Genomic DNA, 20,573 nt, shown 5'->3' on the forward strand with positions numbered 1-20,573 from the left:
CATGGTCGAGCCAAGATATTTTTAAATATATCTCCGATTGTGTTCGTCTGAAAGAAGATAGTCATATACACCTAGGATTGCTCTAGGGTGAGTAAATTATGGGATAATTTTCATTTTTGGGTGAACTATCCCTTTAACAATGACGATACTAACATACAAAGTGTTTGGTATCCTGCAGGAGCCTTTGTAGCCAAACTACGTTGGCTTTTGGATGGTTTGCTTTACCAGCACAATACATTGGCATACTATAATTTGAACAGAGCCAGTGGCGATTCAGATCCCAGGTCTACAGAGAGGCTCAGAGGAATATCTCGGCTGGAGGGGCCCGTGCAGGAAGAACACCCAGCTGAACACAATGTGGGATCGGCTACGAGCTAATTGTACCACTTTACAACCCTGACGCTACTTTACAATAAAGTCTGTATTGTTTCAGTTTTGAAATCTTGCCCTTTTGTTTAGCAGAATTAAGAGCAAGTAAAGTGCATAATGCAGGGGCGCTTGGTTTCTAACGTAAAAACCTCAGACTAATAGTTCCGGAAGGTTTTCATGTGCACTTTCTGCACAGATATAGAAGAAATCTATATTTCATAAGTGTGCTGTGTAGCTACAGCACCCAATTATCAGCAGATAAGACGGAGGGAAGCCCCGGAGCGTCAAGCCAGATATTTAGACCAAGGGAAACAGGCTTGCAGGGACCAAAACCCCAGGGGCACTACAGCTTCAGCTTTTCCCCCCACTTTTTCTTTCCTTCGACTACCTCCCTCCATCCTTACTTCACCTACGGGGTTCAATTAGCAGTGACAGCAGCTCGCACCATGAGCCTGTAGCAGGAAACAGGGTGAGTCTAAATCACCACACCACACTAGAGAGGCCTACTGCATACAAGCAAACATGACAAAACACTCATCCGCTCACATCATTGGTGCTCGGTCCTATCAAATGTCCTTGAACTGCCAAAACACTGATTTTTTTTTTCCAGTTGTTTGACTTAGTACCACAACATGCAGCGTTCTGTGGGCAAGCACACTCACCATACTCCACCAGTCAGAATTAGTGCACTTTTACCCACACAAACATGTATTTGTACACTGACCTCAGCCAGCAAATACTGTTCTGCGCCATCCATGTAATAGATACAGCTTCAACACACGGTAAGGTCACTTACAGGTCAAGCATAGCTCATGGTAGGCAGATGAATATCGATCTAGAGGGAACAGGGACTGTTCACAGGGCAGGCGGCCCACAGATCAGCCTTGGGCAGAGGAAATAGAGGTCATGGGCTAGAGCGAGCACAGTTCATACACACTGAACTTTTAACACCTCAAGAAACTCTATAGGGTTAGCCACTTGCTGACCAAAATTATACTATACACTAACTAGAATACAGTAAAGCTGTACACACCGCCCACAATGTACAAATGTCAGTATAATTATTTACAGTAGAGGAGTCTTTAGAAATACCCTTAAAAAGAAGAAAAAAATATGATATGAAAATATTTTATTTATAAAAATGTTTTTATAAATACAGTACCATACTACACCAAAAAAAACTAAATAATTACTTATAAAAACTTTGGGGGGAAAAAAAACACATGAAAAAATATATATTTTTAAAGAAAGTTTTAAAAAAAATAAATACAATACATATTGCTATATTCCACAACAAAATATGAAATAGTTAATTGCAGTTTCTGTTAAAGGTAATATTGGATTTCTTTAAATAAAAAAAAAAGTTTTTTTGTTTTTTGTTTGTTTGTTTTATGGCTAACACCAAATTACCATTAAAACCCCCATGAAATCACATTTTCTGTGTTGACAATATCTAAATAGGAAGCTGGAACAAAACATAAACGTATTTTTAGTGGCAAGCAGTCATGATTTGCTACTTGCTAATCTGTAAAAAGTTTATTAAAATGCAGTTTTTAAAAAGATGGTATTAGTGGGAAAGACTCACATTTTTCAGTGTTTTAACAAATGTAGTAACTATATTATCTTGTTTTTAACTATGGTCACTATGGTAAATTCTTGTAATAGCAGCTTAATTTAAGATTTGATAGTAATATTGTATCAAAACTTGTCTGAGATGCCTCTTTTGTCCAAGGTAGAATTTCACATATTCCCTCAACATTTAATCATTGCTGTGCTGAAATGCAAAGCTTCCTGGTGGCCTTAATTCTGAGAAACTGCATTGCAGGACATTAGAGAAGCTAAGGGAGGTTGGCAGCATGGAGAGGCTGAAACCAAGGACACAGTTGGCAGCATGCCTGTGCTCGGCTGTGTATGCAGTCAGGCGGAGTGGAGGCAGGCCATGCCTTGGGGCATTGAGAAGAGGCCAATTCACTGCTCAACTAGCAAGGCCCACAGAGAGAGAAAGCGATAGAGAAATTAAAACTTGAAGAATATATAGAAACATCCAAAAATGACGGAAAGGGAAATGGCAGCGTTGAGCAAACTGAATAATCATTAAAAATCAGAAACACTCTCAAAAATGGGGGAGGGGCACACTATAAACATTGTCAGCGCATGGCTTGAATATTAATTAGGATGCAAAAGCATTTATGGGTAAGTGGGTGTATTACTGTTTTCTGATTACACAAACTCTACATCCCCTAATTAATATTCATAACCCAAGTTGATAAGGTTTAGAATTCTATTGACAGGTTGGAAGAAGCTTTTGCTTGGCCCTAAAAATGTTGTTTGACACAGCCGAATATATATTGTTTCTTCAAACCTTTCCCTCTCCCACAAAAACACTTTTTAAATGTAATGATTAATGCTTAAAAATTTGAGGGGAGGAACTTATATAGGTATGAGTTTAATGATTGCTCTGTCCCTGTTAAAAAAATAATAAATCATGTCCCCTCTCACCTTCTCCTGCCTGGTGTGTCTACAAATTATACAAGTAAATAATTAAAATCAAGTGTCAGGTGCTTGATGCCCATGGTCCATGAGGAGCCAGGCACATTTTTCCCTCCCAAGTTCCCTAGTTTCCTAGGCAACAAAGTTAAGGTACTTCAACAGTCTGTTCCTGGTTTGGTTCTCCCTTACCCCATCTTGCTTCATCTCTCTCCTTCTTGCTGAATCTAGATGTGGTGGTGTCTGTCATCTTCTAGTGATCAATCAGCACCCAAACAAGCAGGGTCTTTGATGCTTGCAGAGAGAACAAATGAAAAGAAATAGAGAGCGAGAGAGAGGAGGAGAGAAAAGTTTCCTTTTGACGAGCATGTTCCATTGTGAGAATCCCCAGCAGCCTCTGACATCTGGTTCCAGTTAGCACCATGACGCGTTTCCTGCCCGCCTGGGCCACGGTTCACAAGTCAAACGCCACACTGAAGATTGAGGAGAAAAACAGACATGCACGGTTACTCCAATATTATCTGCATGTGTGTGGAAGTCCTGAACCACCTGTGAAGATTCTTCCTGACTATATAAAAAATGTATTTTATTTTTATGTATTACATATTTTTGTATTATTATATATTTTTTTTTCTATAAAATTACATATATAAAAAGATGTATACATGTTATAAGACATTTTTAATATATGCATATCTATTATATGTATTTGTATTTTTTTATATTTGCCATTTATGTTATGGCATTAGATTTTACATACAATGAGCATTTCAGATGTTTCATAATGAAGTAAAATGGCTTTTATTTTATGTATTATAACAGTGAATGTGAAGCCACTCTTCATATCCCTCTTATCTGAAAGCATTCGCAAGTGCATTTGCACCGTGGATGTTGCAACTACAGTTGTCGTCATTGAGCAATCACTCTTCAGTGCTGAAGAGGTACCCGAGCGATAAGCAATGGAAAAGTGTGACCCTCGAGAACGTGGGGCGTGGAATGCAAAATGTGCGCTGCACCTACACAAACTCTGGAGGGAAACCCTACAGTCAGTGGGTGCGTTTACAGACACAAAAACATCCATACACACACACACACATACATGTGGGGCTTGTGGGTAACGAAAGTGAGAATGAGGAGGAGCGATGAGCGTAAAAGTGAAAATGTCAGGAGTGTAGATATAGAACACGAGCCGACCACAGAAGGGCTTGCCTGCGTCGGTGGCGACGTTAAACGCCCCCACGTATGTGCTGCACTCGACTTTGATCGCTCAGGAGCCAGTTTTCTGCCCCACAGCTCACTGAGGCCTGCTGCTGAAGCGAGGAGTCGTTTTATCACACACACACAGAGATCTTCATCGGTGCATGGAAAAATCAGGTTGCAACCCACACCTACATCGTAAAGGACAAAACAAAGAAAACAAACACTCAGAAATGACTCAATGGCCACACAGACCACTCCTCCCACAGATCCACATGATTTCCACAATCAATATACTAGAAATAGAAACTGCAATAAACACAATTATGTCTTCTTACCATTTTTATAAGAAGCATTGTATAATGTAATAATTTTAATCAACTGGTAGAGATTCTGCTATGCTGCTTACACTACAGAATATTGGCACACATATGTACAGTCACACACAAATGGATTGATCTCACCAGCATAATTTATATCCTGAGTGATCGTAATCCAAATTGAGTAGTGCTAAGCAATCCAAACTCCTATGATGTTGTGTAAAGCCAAAGAGACTTTCCTAAAGACAAGTTTTAAATTTTAGCATGGCTGAGTTAGCACCTGCTAGGGCACACTACTGTTCAAAAGTCGGTAAGGTTTTTTATTTTTTTTAAAGGAACACTCCACTTTTTTTGAAAATATGCTCATTTCCTAACTCCGCTAGAGTTAAACAGTTGAGTTTCACCGTTTTCAAATCCATTCAGCCAATCTCCGGGTCTGGCGGTACCACTTTTAGCATAGTTCATTGAATCTGATTAGACCGTTAGCATCTCGCTCAAAAATGACCAAAGAGTTTTGATATTTTTCTTATTTAAAACTTGACTCTTCTGTAGTTACATCGTGTACTAAGACGTGTACTTATAAATGATTTATCCGTGCGCATGATTTTTTTTTTAAAGGCAACGGCTATTTTTGCGATAAATGCTATTTACACTAAGTGAAAATGGCAATATATTCTATTTACACTAAGAGACAATTGCATTTTCTTAGCAATATGCTAATTACACTAAGTGAAAATAGTGATATATTCTATTTACACTAAGAGACAATAGCATTTTCTTAACGATATCCTAATTACACTAAGTGAAAATGGCGATATATTCTATTTACACTAAAAACAATAGCATTTTCTTAGCGATATGCTAATTACACTAAGTGAAAATGACGATATTCTAGTTACACTAAGAGACAATTGCATTTTCTTAGCGATATGCTAATTACACTAAGTGAAAATGGCGATATATTCAATTTACACTAAAAACAATAGTATTTTCTTAACGATATGCTAATTACACTAAGTGAAAAAGACGATATTCTAGTTACACTAAGAGACAATTGCATATACTAAGAGACAATTGCATTTTCTTAGCGATATGCTAATTACACTATGTGAAAATGATGATATATTCTATTTACACTAAGACAATAGCATTTTCTTAACGATATGCTAATTACACTAAGTGAAAATGATGATATATTCTATTTACACTAAGAGACAATAGCATTTTCTTAACGATATGCTAATTACACTAAGTGAAAATGATGATATATTCTATTTACACTAAGAGACAATAGCATTTTCTTAGCAATATGCTAATTACACTAAGTGAAAATGATGATATATTCTATTTACATTAAGAGACAATAGCATTTTCTTAGCGATATGCTAATTACACTAAGTGAAAATGATGATATTCTAGTTACACTAAGAGACAACTGCATTTTTTTAGTGATATGCTAATTATACTAAGTGAAAATGGTGATATATTCTATTTACACTAAGAGACAATAGCATTTTCTTAGCAATATGCTAATTATACTAAATGAAAAGGCGATATATTCTATTTACATATATTCTATTTACATTAAGAGACAATAAGAGACAATTGCATTTTCTTAGCGATATGCTAATTACACTAAGTGAAAATGGCTATATATTTAATTTACACTAAAAACAATAGTATTTTCTTAACGATATGCTAATTACACTAAGTGAAAAAGACGATATTCTAGTTACACTAAGAGACAACTGCATTTTTTTAGTGATATGCTAATTATACTAACTGAAAATGGTGATATATTCTATTTACACTAAGAGACAATAGCATTTTCTAAAAGTAAAAATACTGATATATTTTCTATTGACACTATATAAAAGTAGCAGTTCTTTGCAATAAGTGCAAATAGGTGTTAGATGCTATTTATACTTACAAATAGTGGCAGACAGGCCAACTATTTGTACCCCAGTATTGTTGTAAATTAACAGGATGCAATAATAACAACATAATAATAGTTTAAATGATTATATTTATCAAAATAATTAAATGGATGCTGCCTTCCCTACCCAATAAATAGTCTACTTTATTATTGAACACTCCTTAGGCACTTTATTTCCACTTTTCAAACATTTTCTTCATTTTTATTGAAAATAAATGCCTTTTCGATCTGATCTGATGTGATGTGATGGGAAAAGGGAGAAAAGCGAGTTCGCCAAAAGGCGGGTTAAAAACTCGGGTCGATCACATCAAAAGCTACTCCCTAGGCCTACGCCACTGCAGACATTGAATGGCGCATGTCTTTTTTAATCTTGTGTGGCCACCCAGTCATTGGTGGGCGGAGTTAGTGTAATAGTCTTTGCCAACAAGACAGGCTATTTACACTTAGTTTTTGGCTAAATTCATGTGCCCTCATAATCTTTAATTAAAATAACTTCCCCTCCTTCTTGCAACAACATGCCTTCTCTTCACTGATGACGTTTACTGGAGTGAGGGCGGAACTGTCTGTCACTCACATGATATCACAGCAATAGCAAACCACAATGATCCAATCAATTCCCAATGGACAAAGTCAAGCCCCGCCCTACATTTCTTCTTGTTCGAGAAGCCATTTCACTCAGATATGTCACAGTAGGGAAGAAAATGTATATGATATAGATTTATGAGATACATGCATACATAATTAATATATATCAAAATACTTAACAAAATGTTGCACACAAAAATATACATTTATGTGCCAGTGCAACAAGTGACAGGATGTTTCAAAAATATTTGTGTTGTGGTACAAGTTACAGCAGATGTACAACTTAGCATCAACAAATAATCTCAATCTATGTCTTTTTGTTCATGTTTTTGCCGTTATCGGTTTCAGTGATGAAAATAAACCAAGCCTCCCTGCACTTTTGCTTTCCTCCTCCATGAAGGAGGCAGAAAACAGCCAAACAGGGACCCATGAAAATTTAAGCTGGGGTTATTGATTGGTGGGGGGAGTCAGGGAAAGGTCAACCCCATCTGAACATCAACAAGCAGAACGCTGCAAGCAGCTCCGTAGCGCCAATCCTCACCCAACCTGCAGCCTTACGGCACTCTGTCTGATCTCTGGCTGTAGTACCACCTCTCGCTGCCACGCATTCTGCTCCAACACATTAACATCTAGTAACCTAAATATGACGTGTCAGCCATCAAGTTAACAGCATAAGCCTTACTTTCCTCTGTGCTGCTTCTCCATCTCTTCTTCCTCAGACATTTACACATGCGCGCACACACACGCAGGATTGGCGCAAGGTAGTAACCCCCCTCCAGCGATGTTCATATCCTGCAGGAGCCCTCGGGTTCTAACCTGTCAATATCGTGCGATGTGGCAGGGCGGCTCTCCTCTCCTCAGTGGATCAGTTAACCTCCTCGCTGGCTGGGACAGCACTGCAGATCCTGCTCTACACGCACATGACCTTCAGCACAGTATCAGAGACACGGCTTAATGCACTCTCTGAATACATATTAATTAGAATGCTTTTAATTATGTTTATTTAGCCACTTCATGATCTGATAAGGTGTTATGTAGAGTCAGAGACCGTGTAGGGAGGAAACAGCCCACTCATAGAAAAACTAATGCAAGAAATACTTGCATAAGTGCTGAATGAATGGGAATGAAAATCTTACCTTATAACGTGACCAGCCTGAAAAAAAAAAAAAAAATGTTGTGTGAGATAAAAATGAAAAGTTCAGATAGAATTGTTGTCAGATTTGTTATAGTAATATGTTATTGAAATGTAATTATTAATAATAATTAATATTAATTAATTAATCTATCATTATTTATTAAAATACTTAAAATTATTTCCAGCCTTTCCCAATTCAAGAGACATCGCCAAGTGAACTGACTTGCCTCAAAAGATTGTTGTCATAATATTCTGTTCCCCTTGGACCTCAAAGTGAATCCATTGCCTGAACCTTCTCTTTTTGGTACTCTATTTGGTGACTAATTATAAAAAAATATATAAATAAATCATGAAAATGATTATTAAATGTCTTTTAAAGGACATATTATATTATGTTATTGAAGCTAAAAACAGTAAAATGAAACATTTTCTTTTACATTTTCAGTCAACCTTCAGTTAGCAAGCTAACAGCTTAGGCTACTAGCTTAACATAGTGATAACTGAATAGAAAAGCTCTTAATTAGCTATAACAAGATGTCAGTATAATGGTGCCTTTAAGTCCTCCTGGGAAGTTCACATTTACAATGGCAGGTGCATTCAGGTCACTTTCATCGAAGTAAGATGGCGGTGGATCTTCTCTTAATTAATTACACAAAAATACAGCACTTCTACATCTAGAAAAAGAAGAACAAAGAATGTATATCCGGTGCGTTTTGCTTTTTATTTTTAATTACTTTATGAAGACACTGTAAACTTTGTCATTATATTATATTGTTATAATACAACTAGCTTACTTCATTGTAAATAGAAAAGTCTGACAATGTCACTGCTGAATACCTAATAGTATTGTTGTATTCCGCCATGATTCTCACTGATACGCACCCAACTCGTACAGATTGGGGCTTAAAGAAAATCCTGAGCTGCCCACTCATTCATGTGCGTTCAGCCCGTAAATACGATCTTTCCAACACGACTTGAACGCACCATAACACACTATGTTTTTGATATCACACTGAGGAATGGCGACAAGAGCCACAATAGACATGTCCCCTACAAAAATTCAGATTAGTAGTCATCAGTCAACTAATTAATTCTCATATTACTTACCCTCATGCCGTTCCACACCCGTAAGACCTTCGTTAATCTTCAGAACACAAATTAAGATATTTTAGTTGACATCCAATGGCTCCGTGAGGCCTCCATAGCCAGCAATGACACTTCCTCTCTCAAGATCCATAAAGGTACTAAAAACATATTTAAATCAGTTCATGTGAGTACAGTGGTTCAATATTAATATTATAAAGCGACGAGAATATTTTTGGAGCGCCAAAAAAAACTAAATAATGACTTATTTAGCGATGGCCGATTTCAAAACACTGCTTCAGGAAGATTCGGAGCACAAATGAATCAGTGTATCGAATCATGATTCAGATCGCGTGTCAAACTGCAACTAAAATATCTTAATTTGTGTTCTGAAGATTAACGAAGGTTTTACAGATGTGGAACGGCATGAGGGTAAGTAATAAATGACTGAATTTTCATTTTTGGGTGAACTAACCCTTTAACATTTGGCCGAAATAGTCATAAATATTTGGTTACATAGGCTACGCTATCATTCAAAAGTTTGGGGTACGTTTTTTTAATTTTTTTTATGGGGGGTGGGGGGCTTTACACTTTTATTTAACAAGGATGCATTAAATTGATCAAAAGTGACAGTAAAGCCATTTATAACACTACAAAAGATTTCTCTTTAAAATATATGCTGATCTTTTGAACTTTCTATTCATCAAAGAATCCAGAAATGTATCACGGTTTCCATAAAAATATTAAGCAGCACAAATATGTTCAACATTGATGATAAGAAACGTTTCTGGAGCACCAAATCAGCATACTAGAATGATTTCTGAAGGATCATGTGACACTGAAGGCTGCAGTAACTGCTGCAGAAAATTCAGCTTTGTCATCACAAGAATAAGTGATATTGTAAAACATTCAACTGGAAAACAGTTGATTTAAATTGTAATATTTCAAAATATTACTGTATTTTTGATCAAATAAATGCAGCCTTGGACAGCATAAAAGTCTTTCAAAAACATTTTTTTTAAAAACTGTACTGACCCTAAACTTTTGAATGGTAGTGTATATGGTACTGTGCATGCTGTAGTGATGATTTCTTGTCTTAAACGATACGTGTAAGGGTGAACATGTACAGGCACGGCAGCACAGATCCCCTTACTGTGAGACGCTGGCAGCATATACTTATATCTCTGGTTTCGCCCGTGTGTGCGTGTGTGGCGGACTATATTAAATCCCTCTCGCTGCGAAGGTGTCATGTTGCGGCTGCTGCTTTATAGCTGGTGCCGGAGCAGACTGGTGGTGAGGAGTGGCGGCATTATCTGCATGCAGAGGAATGTCTCGACCCCCACCATTCCCAGCAACTTCAGGTACAGCAGCAATGAAAAAACCTGTGAGGTGCAGAACCACCTGCAATACACACCTCTAGGGCAATTACAACTTATTACAGGCCTGGCTCATTTCTCACCCTGTCAATGTTCAAGCTATGATCATGGTCAACATCCTGTGACATATTGTTTTATATACACCACATTGTGTTGCTTTGGCCTATGCTCACACCTTAAGTTGTATTTCCACTTGTCGTGTGAAAAAGGAAAAAAAAAGAGAGAGAGAGAGAGAGAGAGAGAGAACAATAAAGAGTACTGGTTATGTGTTTGAGTTCACATTGCAGCCTCACCCCAGATTTTACAAAAAAAATTAGCCTTTTTGTGGAAAAAAGTTTGTCCTAGAGGCAAGAAAAGTTGTAATTTAATTTTATGGCTACAATTAGGATGTAAAATTACTATTAAATTCACATTAACGGTCATTATTAATACCGATTTTGCAGTAGCCTACTGGGTGTACAGCCGAATCACATTTAATGTAGTCAAGGTTGGGGTCAATGACAGATGAGCGCCCCCGCAGGTAGGTGACAGAAAAACAACAAATGGTGACAAAGACTGGAACATAACATACATGTATGAATGATTAACAGAGACATCTGCCACTACTGAATTATAGATTGGCCTAAGTCAAACATATGGGCACAGACTTCCATGTGTTAGAGGTACAAATGCTTGATATGGCATTAATGGAAAACTTACTGACCATGCTTACATGCATATTTTCCAAATAAGGTCCATATTCTGGTTAAGGCTTTAATCTGAAAAAGATAAGGGTGCCATGAATTAAAACATGTTGGTCACAAAACTCTTACAATTAAAGATCATGTTTCTTTTAGCTCCTCATGTCGTTCCTAACCTGAATGACTTCTTCATTTGAAGAACACCAAGAAATATATTTTAAAGAATGTGTCAGTTGATTTTGTGCATATAACACAAGTCAAATTCTTTAAAAGAACTTTGGTAACACTTTATAATAAGGTTCATTAGTTAACTACATTAGTTAACATGAACTAATAATGATCTGCACTTATACAGTATTTATTAATCTTTATGTTAATTTCAACATTTACAAATATATTATTAAAATCTTGTTAACATTAGTTAATGCAGTGTAAACTAACATGAACAAGCAATGAACAACTGTATTTTCATTAACTAACGTTAACGAAGATTAGTAAATACAGTAACAAATGTATTCATGTTAGTTACATTAACTAATGTTTAACTAATGAACCTAATTGTACAGTGTTACCATAACTTCTTATGTGTTCCACAGAAGAAAGCCAAGTCAAACAAGTTTGGAATGACACGAGGGTGAGAAAATGGTCACAGAAAGAATGTTCTGTTACAGTGGATATTCCAAACATAACCAAAAATTCTGACAAGTACAAGCATGTCTTATTGACATTTCTAGAAACTGAAATATTGGCAAAATATGGTTATGGCTATCAGAATATTTAATATGTTACATTACATTTAGTTAATATGTGATATAAAGGGGTCATGGACTGCATTTTTTATTATTTTATAATGTTTCCTGAGGTGCACTTATGTTAATGATTTTTACATCAAAAATGATTTAAGCCCTCTGATTTGAACGCCCTATTTTAAAGGGTGTGTCTGCTGTGAGACTTCAGTGTAAACACCCACTGCTGTGATTGGCTAACATCTTTGCATATGACATAAGGATTTTATGTGGAACCCTTTTAAAGACTTATAATACTTTTTACTATTACAGCTGTCAAATCGTGAAAACTATTGATTATTGCATTATATGTAGATCTGTTCCCATCACATGAAAGGTTGCATTGATGAGCATTGTAGCCGATGACAGTCTGTTGATCACGCGAATGCAGTGATCTCGTCATGGCAATGCGATTTCTGCACTCTCACGAATGCTTTCACCATAACTAACAATGCAAACATGATGTAAATACAGCAAGTGGTTCATTGTGCAGTGCAAGTGTCACTGATTATATTGAGAGTTTTGGCAAGTGTCTAGATAAACTCCTGCTGTGTGATCGACAGCTTCAGCAATTATAAAGGGAGCGTTCTTTGATCGCTTTCTGTAGATAAATTTAATCACAATTTAAAAATGCATAAATAGTCAGTACATATCAGATAAAGCAATAGTTACCACGCAATAAAAACAGATACTTACACTTATGTGGTGCGACATTACTGTAGGATCCAATATAATCGGCACAGGAACGTATTTTAGTTTCAATCCTGAAAATATTGCGTCGAATCGTGCCTTGTTTGTAAATGAATCCGTGGTAAAATTAAGTGAACAAATGACCGAGTTCTTACTGACGCGGTCTGGAACTTCATTAAAAATAAAGTTCATCCACTCTTTCCTGTTCGGGATCAGAAGGAAGGCAATGCAAAGACTGTGTTTTTCCACAACTTGGCACTGCACATTGTCTTGTTGTCTTCGGAGACATCTTTACCGTTTGGTTTTTGCGTTTGACTCTCTTGTTGTGAGTGTACATGATTTTGAACATATTCTTATGTTTATAGTTTTCGTAGCATTACACATATTTCATTGTGTGTAAAACTTTTTGTTAACAGTTAATGCGGACAAAAAATACAGAGTAAACCTTTAAGGATACAGCCTTCTCATATTATCCCAGTTTGGTAAAGACTGCCTCTGTGCCATTTCTCTAAATCCTGCTCTTTTAGAGGAGAGATTGTACTTCCAGCTGAGCGTATGGAGAACAGTCTCACCAGGGACCAGTTCGATCTCAGCCTTACTTCAGAGGATTAGCCTCTTATCAAGCGCCTAAAAGCTGCTGTAAGAACTGTCTCTAATTACCCTATCTTTAATTAACCAACACGTCAGCCCAGCCACCCAGGAGCTGCCGGCTCCTCACAGATTCAGTGCCTGACTTCAGGAGGAGGCCTTTAATTCACCTGATATAATAGAAAGTGTGTTATTTCTGTATTTATTCAGGCCTCTAATTCTGCTACCAAGACCAGAACTAACTGGTGAAGAGGAAAAGCTTGGCATTTGGGTTTTTTAGTCTATTGTTTATTACAAACTAAGTCAAAACAAAGTCTCATTAAGTTTATGCATGGTTTTACATTGCTTCAAATATAATAACTACACTAACCATAGATATAGAGGTTATATTTTAATTTAATTTAAAGGGTTAGTTCACCAAAAAATGAAAATTGTGTCATTTATTACTTACCCTCATGCTGTTCCACACCCGTAAAACCTTTGTTAATCTTCAGAACACAAATTAAGATATTTTAGTTGAAATCCGATGGCTCCATGAGGCCTTCATAGGGAGCAATGACACTTCCTCTCTCAAGATCCATAAAGGTACTAAAAACATAAATAAAAAAACATAAAAAACATAAAAAAAAACAAAATAACGACTTATTTAGTGATGACCGATTTCAAAACACTGCTTCATGAAGCATTGGAGCATAAATGAATCAGATTCGACACACTGATTCATCTGTGCTCCGATGCTTCCTGAAGCAGTGTTTTGAAATCGGTCATCACTAAATAAGTCGTTATTTTGGTTTTTTTTGGCACTCCAAAAATATTCTCGTCGCTTTATAATATTAATATTGAACCACTGTACTCACATGAACCGATGTTTTTAGTACCTTTATGGATCTTGAGAGAGGAAGTGTCATTGCTCCCTATGGAGGCCTCATGGAGCCATCAGATTTCAACTAAAATATCTTAATTTGTGTTCTGAAGATTAACGAAGGTCTTACGGGTGTGGAACGGCATGAGGGCAAGTCATAAATGACAGAATTTTCATTTTTGGGTGAACTAACCCTTTAACCATGAGTGGTCACTAAAAACCAACTTATTTCATGGTTCTTTCACCAAAAGAATCCCAGTCATGTCGTTCCAAACCTGAAGGACTTTCTTTGGAACACAAAAAGATGATATTTTGAAGAATGTTGATAGTCAAAACAATTTCGGTTACCATTGGTGACATCAGTGACAAATCGACAGAAATAGAGAGAGATGGCTTGTTGCCAAAAAACTTTCTCATGACAGGTTCATCACCTGTGAACAACACTCTGAACAGCACTCAGAGTTTGATGGTTTTGGTTTTTGACTAAATAACAGTGATTTGGAGGCATTGCCTCCTTTAATCGGACTTTACCCCTGTATTTATTTGACCACCTTCAGATTCATGCCACATCTTAGAACCTCAATTAGAAATCAATGAGCTCAATGTGGGCAAAAGCCTCTCTTTGAATCTTTATCTCCTGGTTTTGCTATTGTAGTGTTATTTCAGGAAAAAATATTTGATCTCATATGTTGTAGTATTTGTTTTGTTTTAGTTTTGCACTGTCGATGACTTCCTCATCCTACTGTATTGAAGTAAGAACTGCCTCCTCTGAGAAAATGCCCCTGGCCCAAACCCACCACGGCAAATCTCAGAGGGAACCCTCCCACGGCCCATACACAGTCCACACCTACTGCTTTTCCATGCTTTTGCTAACTGCTGATAATCATCTGCAATGGAAAGTGTGTGGGGGCTTGCAGGAAACCCTTCAACTACTGTGCCAGGTAGCCTAAACCTGAAACACACACGCTAAAAACTGTACAAAGCAATTAGTCAAAGCTTGAACAAAAAGACTCATGCGAACGCATAAAGAAACATGACAGTTTAGAGCATGAGACGCTGTGTTTATCTCATTATTAGAAATCAAATCGTTCAGGTGGCAGCGGGGACCGCTGGTGTCTCGGTATGTTCCTGCCAACGAAATGAAGGGGAGAGGATCACGGAGCCCTGCGGTCACGCCACCCTGGTTCTCCTCAAACCAGCCGGAGGTCGGCCAGAGTGCGCATACATTAATGGCCTTCCACACTAATTGCTTCTCACTTAGACAAATCTCTGCAAATCACGGGGCGAGCCGGCAGCGCTGCTGATGCCCCCCGGGAGAGGAGACGGCAGGCAGGCGGACGGGAGAGAGCGGGGGGCGAGGGGGAGGAGGGAAGCGCCGCCAGGAGCGTGTGCGGTGTGGGCGCCTCTGAAAGGCGAGGGGGGAAGCGATCCCTTGAGGGAGAGGGAGTAGGAACAGAGAGAGAGAAAGAGAATAGATACATACATAGGCCTGTACGCACACACACTTGCTCGGAGAGATTGGTCCAGGGTAGGCAGACCTTGCCAGCCTCAGCCCCCCCGATCCCCTGCAAACATGCTCAGATCTCCCCCCGCCTCCTCCAGCTCCCTATCTCGACGCTCAAACACCAGCCCAGGGAGGGGAAAGATGAAAAAAAAAAAGAAAAATCAATAGCACAGATGGATAGCCGGATAACAGGGTCCGGCATGCTCCGGCAGTGAGGCAATCCAGAGGGTGCCCTCACAACTTCCACACAAGCAAAAAGAAGAACAACACGAGGCTGTTAGAGGCAGAGAGAGAGAGAGAAAGAGACGATCTGCCCTGGGAGCCTAATCACACCCCCACACCTGTGTTCCAGCCCTCATTTATCCAGCCTTCCCACACACACCCACCAACCAAAACACTCGTTTATTTTCCGACCGCTGTCCTCCCTTCCTGTTTTTTACTCATCTTCATCAGGCCTTCAGCTCTAAACTTCAGGAAATCAGATCATCTGCTGATCTGACCAGGTTCATCAACATCAACTTAAAGGGATAGTTCACCCAAAAATGAAAATTATCCCTATGATTTACTCACCCTCAAGCCATCCTAGGTGTATATGACTATGTTCTTTCAGACAAACGCAATACGAGTTATATTAAAAAATATCCTGGGTCTTCCAAGCTTTATAATGGTAGTGAATGGGGCTCACAATTTTGAAACTTCAAAAAACATCCATCCATCATAAAAGTAATCCATACAGCTCCAGGGGGTTAATAAAGGCCTTTTGAAGTGAAGCAATGGAAAGTATCTATATTTAAAACTTTATAATCTAAAATAACTAGCTTCCGGCAGGTGACCATACACATACTGCCCAAGTCGACTTGTGCCAAATGAGTAACCCCCTGACGCGATGTATGACGTAGGATGTAGGAGTATCGTAAGCTTAGATGCCTTTCGCGGTTCAGACAAATAGGGCTGGGCAACAAACTCAAACTCCTCTTCTCTTATATTGAAATTATCCAATATTTCTCATTAAAAATGATCATTTTAGACTTCTAATTAGTGACCACTGTTTTGTTTTGTTTTGCTCTCTCCTCTGCACTTCCACAATCGTCATAAAGTTGTAAAGTTTATAAATATGGATAATTTTCTTACAAATAGGCATCGCTTCGCTTCCGAAGGCCTTTTTTAACCCCCTGGAGCCGTATGGATTAGACCTATTATGATGGAAGGATGCACTTTTTTGGGCTTCAAAATCTCACGCCCCCTTCATTACCATTAAAAAGCTTGGAAGGTCCAGGATATATTTTAATATAACTCCGATTGTGTTCGTCTGAAAGAAGATTGTCATATACACACCTAGGATGGCTTGAAGGTGAGTAAATTATGGGATAACTCTTATTTTTGGGTATCTATAACTATCCCTTTAAAGTTTAGTACAATCTAAATGTTCATTGATGCTCATCATTCATATGAAGAACACATTTATTAACTATTTACTAACAGTATGATGTTTGGGTGATTGGGTTACATTAGAGCAGGGTTTTTCCATTTTTTTGAGCCAAAGAAAAATGCCACAAAAAATGAACATAGCAACACACACATAGGGTTAAAAAAATCTGTAGTTGTAGTATTCAGATAGATAGATAGATAGATAGATAGATAGATAGATAGATAGATAGATAGATAGATAGATAGATAGATAGATAGATAGATAGATAGATAGATAGATAGATAGATAGATAGATAGATAGATAGATAGATAGATAGATTTTCCACAGACCCCAATTTGACAAACACTGCATTAGTGGAATCCATATGGATTGAACTGTTGTATGTAAAAATGTTCATTACTGTATATCAGAACCAAACAGGTAACAGCTTGTCATCTTGTACATATATGGCCAGGGACTGCACCTGTTGGACTTTGCATAGCCCAGGAAACACACTTCATGAGGTCCTCACCTCAGCACTCAGCACTACTAGAACCATTTCCTCCATGAACATAACAATTAATGGCAACAACCATAATGACTGTACTGATGCCTGGCAAATTGTCAGCTGTAATGAGTTAAATGAACACTAACTGTTGTAATCAGAGAAAAGAGAGCCAGCATCATTTAGACACTGATGTGTGTCATTCATAATGATGTCACATTGATGAAACCCAATGTAGACTGAGAGATACTGCATGCATCTTTAGCACCACCTAGCGATAAAAATGTAAAGTCATCTTATGTTTAAGAAAGGCCATCTTGGGCTGACAGAACAAATCTTTATGCAGACATTAAAAAGTGCACAACATTAAAAACATAAAATAATGTTTGTATATATATATATATATATATATATATATATATATATATATATATATATATATATATATATATATATATATATATATACACACACACACACACTATTAAACTATAAGTAATAATTACTGGGACAACCATATGCACTAGACTCTTGGTAAGAAAAGCGAGAGGAAGTGGAGAGTGAGAGCAGGTCAGAGTGCAGATGAGGACAGCAGCACATTTGTGGTGAAGAGAAGTTGCCTCTGCTGTGTTGTGTACGAGGTGGGGTGAGGTGAACACCTCTGACAGATATTTCCTCTGCTACTTAACTCTTTGGATATGATGTCTTCTGGTGGTGGAACTGGGGCATTACAGAAAAACAAAACCAGCTCCCTACTTACACAACATGCAAAACCAGCAATAACGACTTTATGAGAAAGAAAGGGAGTTGCTATGAAAAGATTAATCTTTTCCATAATATAAACAATACCATATAGGTATACAAATGAAATCCAAAACAGTTGATTTCATGCACCATTCACTTCCATTCATAATCATCACAGGAGATCAGAAACAAGCTCATGCAAAGAAATTTTGTCCTCCACTTTCAAAGTTCAGGTTTGGTGAACTCTGGCCTCCAAATCCACAAAGCAGAAAGAAATCTGACCAACAGAGTTTCTAGCTGATCAAAAACATCACATAAAAAGCTTGTTCAGCTGGTTTATGTAAATCAGCTGAGCTAGGCAGTTATGTTTGAAATGCTACTCAAATATATCAAATATATTACAACATTGTGCAATTCATTTGTTGGGCAGGTTTGTGAAAAAACAGCAACAAACTGTAATGTTTAACATGATTTACTATATTTGATGATAGTTAATACTTTTTCATTATTTCTGGTCGCAAATCATGAAATTAAATCATAATTATTATTTTTGATTTAGAGCCATTTTAACATTAAGAATTAAAAACAAATTGTATTACTATAAACAAATCATAAATATAGAAATACTACCTCTCAACATAAATTAATATCTTCCAGACCATATTTTAAGTAGTTTTAGCTTTACAGCAACAATATTCAATTTAAAAATATTATTATTATTATTATTAGTAGTAGTAGTAGTAGTAGTAGTAGTAGTAGCAGTAGCAGTATTAACAATAATAAATACAACAGAGATAGCAATAATAATATATACTTTAATGTACACTATGTAACTTTTGGTCCTCTAGCGGTTACAAAACAAAACTACATCCATTTAGCAGAAGAACATTGTTTTGGTTGTGCTTTGTCTCTTGCACGTCTGTGCAGATGAATATGGTTGTTCTCATAACTAAAACAAGAAGAAAGATTATCCTTCTGCTCATAAAACATTCAATATTGGGCTTAAGAGATATAACTTGTTTAGATGGAAAGGATCTCAAATTGATTAGCTAACGATGTTACTGTAGCTACACCTATTAATAATTTCATTCCTTGAAAATAAATACCAGCACAGCGCTGCAACAACCCATAATGACCCTTCACAATAGATAATGCTTTACAATGAACTCTGTTAGAGAGCTATACTGAGCCATTTGTTCAATAAAATACATTACTCACTTGTTGAGTAAAAAACGCCATCTCCGCGTCGCCTTTACAACATTTCAAATCCCTCAGTTCTCGTCATATCCGAAAAGCCGATCCAATGTTGATTCTCGTTTTATTTAGAGCTCTGTGACTGTCGCGTTCTCTTTCTGCAGAGCTGCCAGCAGACTCTCTTCTGTTAAGCCTTTTTTTAAACGGTTGATTGATTCCCCAGATGTTCGAAATTTCGCCTCTGTCATCCTTCACTGTTTTAATATGTGACATACACGAGTCAAAGCAGCAGGAGAAACTTTTCTCTATTTACGGATATGACGACACGAATGTACGAAATTTCACACGAAAACAAATTAAGATAGGAACACACCAAACCGACGCCAAAGAACTAGGCACTGATAAAAGCCGACTGAGTAGTCACCTGAGTAGGGGCAAAAAAGCACTTAAAGGGTTAGTTCACCCAGAAATGTAAATTCTGTCATTTATTACTCATGCTCATGCCGTTCCACACCCGTAAGACCTTCGTTAATCTTCGGGAATGCAAATTAAGATATTTTTGTTGAAATCCGATGGCTCCGTGACAATGCGTTCACACCAGACGCGACTTGCGCGAATAAATCGCGCTATTCGCGCGTAGTTGGACGTTTGAACATTTTGAGTTTACTCGCTTCATTCGCGCGTGAAAATCCCTTCACAACAGACGCGAATTTGCGTCATAAGAGAGGCTCTCCCGCTCCTTTATGTGTCCCAGACTCTCCCACTGCTTTCTGCACACTTCCTCTGAATAAACACAACTTGTCAGTGGGGAAATAATTGTAAATTACAGCGAAGCTCAATTGGTCGTCTTTAGTTGGCTTGTAGTCTTAATATGTGTATATATATATATATATATATATATATATATATATATATATATATATATATATATATATATATAGCTAAAATTGAGTAAAGACCGTTTTTTACAACTTATCAGATTGTCCGATCTCCTCACTCACTTTCTTTCAAACACGATCCTTTTTAATTCTGTTTCTATAAATGTATGAAGATGTACAGCGACGATGATTGTGTCCTCCATTGTTGTTTCGAATTTCTGCCTCAGCTCGCTACGTCACGTCACT

The 20,573-nt window shown here is 37.5% G+C and overlaps 1 long non-coding RNA gene across 1 annotated transcript; it reads right to left on the bottom strand.

The window, feature by feature from the left end:
- Positions 1–1,549: 1,549 nt before the first annotated feature.
- LOC125260664 lies at positions 1,550–19,869 on the bottom strand. The gene is made up of 5 exons (XR_007183102.1): positions 19,474–19,869; positions 11,192–11,246; positions 8,031–8,047; positions 7,711–7,819; positions 1,550–3,329 (listed from the first exon to the last, which is right to left on the bottom strand). It is a non-coding gene; the product is annotated as an uncharacterized LOC125260664 (long non-coding RNA).
- Positions 19,870–20,573: the final 704 nt, after the last annotated feature.

This window comes from Megalobrama amblycephala, linkage group LG24 (assembly GCF_018812025.1).
Source record: "Megalobrama amblycephala isolate DHTTF-2021 linkage group LG24, ASM1881202v1, whole genome shotgun sequence".
Taxonomy (NCBI): domain Eukaryota; kingdom Metazoa; phylum Chordata; class Actinopteri; order Cypriniformes; family Xenocyprididae; genus Megalobrama; species Megalobrama amblycephala.